The 3114-nt window shown below is 46.8% G+C and overlaps 1 protein-coding gene across 1 annotated transcript in view; it reads left to right on the top strand.

Annotated features, from left to right (window-relative positions):
• LOC122541484 (zinc-binding protein A33-like) overlaps positions 1-3114 on the top strand; it is a 162704-nt gene that overhangs the window by 115366 nt on the left and 44224 nt on the right. The window lies entirely within an intron of this gene.

The following is a 3114-nucleotide window of genomic DNA, read 5'->3' as shown; positions in this document are numbered from 1 at the left end:
AACCTGCACAGTTTTAGATTGTGGGAGGAAGCTGGAGCACCGGGAGGAAGCCCACGCCGACACAGTGAGAATGTACAAACTCCACACAGACAGTCGTCCAAGGTGGGAATCAAACCCAGGTCCCTGGTGCTGTGAGGCAGCAGTACTAACCACTGAGCCACAGTGACCCCATTCCCTTCCTTCAAACACTGGCTTCAAACGTGCCCACCAACAGGAATTCCAATTTGAGTTTATAAATGTGAAATCTAGAGAATGAGTGCCGATGATTGCACTGCATTGGATTCTATGAGCAGGAAGGCTGACATGTTTTCCGTCATGTCAGACCTCACACAGACAGTGAGTTGGGAACTCCAGAGATAAGGATTTTCCAAGAACAGCTACATAAGAATCCTACTCATTGACTACAGTTCAGCCTTCAACACTATTATCCCCTCGAGATTGATTAATAAACTCAGTGATCTTGGACTAAGCCACACTCTCTGCAACTGGATCCTCAGTTTCCTGACCCACAGGCCACTGGGGATAATATCTCATCCTCACTAACACTCAACACTGGAGCTCCCCCAGAGGACAGTGAGGGAGGAGACAGTGAGGGGTAGAGGGAAATGTTCGTGAGGGAGGGGCAGTGAGGAGCAGAGGCAGGGAACAGATAGGGAGACGGATTAGACACTTTGGGAATGAGGAAAGGGCACTGTTTGAGTTTAAGGAGGGAGTGGTGATGGAGTGATTGAGAGGGAATGGGTATGGTGTGAATGAATGACTAATGATTTATTGTCACTGATACTGTCCAATGAACAACCTGATAAATACAGGGAAAGTATCAACAGACACCACAATCCAGCGCCATTTGAATACTTCAAAAATTGAAAAGATAATGTTGAAAGAATGTCCATCTTCGCCCCCCCACCTGCACTATTTCACTGCCTCTGCCAGCGTTGGCAGAAAGAAGGTAAAAAGGGTAAGGAATGAAGGGAGGAAGCTGCCACCTGGAGTGTACAGGCCCAGGAGCCCAAATGCTGCCTACCTTGCTGGTGTCATCATCCTGGATATCCTGGGGGCTACTGGGTTTGGGGAGGGAGTGGTGATGGTGTGAATGGGAGAAGGTGGTGATGGTGTGAATGGGGTCTGCTGGGTTTGGGGAGGGAATAGCAATGGAGTGAATGGGGACTGCTGGGTCTGGGGTGGGAATGATGTTGGTGTGAATGGGGACTGTGGGTTTGGTAATGGTGAGCCTGGCAGAATCAGTATTTGCTAATGGGGACCATAAGTAGCTGACAATGGGTTGTTTGTAGTAGTAGTCCATGTGGCTTGGTGTGTGGTTTTTGAGTTAAGGACATGTGGGAAGATGTTCAGGCCCTAAAATTAGTGAACTTGATACTGAGTCCTGAAGGCTGCAGGGTCCTCTAGTGGAAAACGAGATGTTGTTCTTCCAGTTTATGGTGAGTTTCACTGGAGCACTTCAGCAAGCCCAAGACTGAGATATCATGGTGGTGTGTTGAATTGGCAGGCAAATGGAAGCTCAGGGTCTGAACGTTGGTGTTCTGCAAACAGTCACTCGCCTGCGTTTCATCTCCCCAGCATTGAGGGGAGCCACACTGTGAGCAGGAAATTCCTCAACAGTCTCATCCCAGGTGATTCATAATCGATGCAATATTGCCACCATCTGGCGGTGAGCGGTACTGCGGGGAACCGAGGGCGCGGAGATTGCTGAATAGTGATGTTATACGTGGTACAGCACCGCCACCGGCTGGTAAGAATCGGTACTGCGGCCAAATATCATTGAATGACAGAACACAAAGATCTGCGATGCCGGAAATCTGAAACAAAAACAGAAATTGCTGGAGAAACTCAGTGGGTTTGGCACGATCAGTGGAGAGAGAAACAGAGATCAGGATGGTGGCGGAGGAGCAGCGCAGTGAGCGGGTTCCTGCCCCGGAGACCATCTGCTCCGTCCCCTTTGACTTGTTTCCTTCCTTCTCAGCTTTTGTTTTCTTACTTTAATCTACTTCCATCGAACAGGACAGCACAGGAACAGGCCCTTCAGCCAATCGTGTCTGTGCTGACCAGGATGTCATTTTAAACTAATCTCATCTTCCTGCTCCCTGTATTCCCTGTCTGTTCATTCCTTCGTGGAGAGAGCGAGTCCAGAGCAAGGGGAGATTGAGACCTTATGGGGAGCTTGGCTAAACAATTAGAGATTGTAACGCTGAAATTTGAGCTTCATTTCTTTATTTTTATTTTTTACAATTAAAGAATGGCTTTAATATTGAACTTTTTACCAGATTTCCTAATTTTCTACTTTGTACCTGAGTATCTTTGAACTGACATTGGACACTTTTCACTGTAATCCTGTATCCATCACTGTACTTGAGTTATTTTTATTTCAAAAATATGCTTTATTCACAAAAGTATCCTTAGAAATATACACCGGCACTAAAGCAGTTCAGTTCTGTGCAGCAGCAAAGGAAGGTACAAACGTTGGATAAAAACTGACAGAACTGTGGATGCTGTAAATCAGAAACAGAAACAGAAATTGCTGCAAAAGCTCCTGATTTGTAGATGCCGGTGTTGGACTGGGGTGTACAAAGTTAGAAATCATACAACACCAGGTTATAGTCCAACAGGTTTAATTGGAAGCACACGATCTTTCGGAGCGTCGCTCCTTCATCAGGTAGCAGCCCTGGCAGCATCTGGGAAGAGAAATCAGAGTGAGCATTTCAGGTCAGGTAAGCCTTCATCAGGACTGAATTCATTCAGAACTGGTCACTCGACCTAACTCTGATTTCTCTCCACAGATGCTGCCAGACCTGCTGATCTTTTCCAGCAATTTCTCTTTTTGAAACAAATACCGGAGTTTGACTATATCCAACAAACAAACCAAAGGCATCTCTTACACATACAAGATTATATTATATGCATTGGAGGCACTGGGGAGGGTCCGATAATTAAAAGGTTTCCCACTTCCTTCAGCAGAAAGCCCTCAGACAGTGGTCTTTCCCCACTGACCCTTGGCAGCAGCTGCTCCAAGCTTCAGTGTATCCCTCAGCACGTAGTCCTAGACCTTGGAGTGTGCCAGTCTGTAACACTCAGTCAGGGTTAACCTCCTTGTTCTGG

This window comes from Chiloscyllium plagiosum, chromosome 37, assembly GCF_004010195.1.
Source record: "Chiloscyllium plagiosum isolate BGI_BamShark_2017 chromosome 37, ASM401019v2, whole genome shotgun sequence".
Lineage (NCBI taxonomy): Eukaryota > Metazoa > Chordata > Chondrichthyes > Orectolobiformes > Hemiscylliidae > Chiloscyllium > Chiloscyllium plagiosum.
The sequence above is the reverse complement of the archived record's forward strand: the minus strand, read 5'-3'. Positions and strand labels throughout refer to the sequence as shown.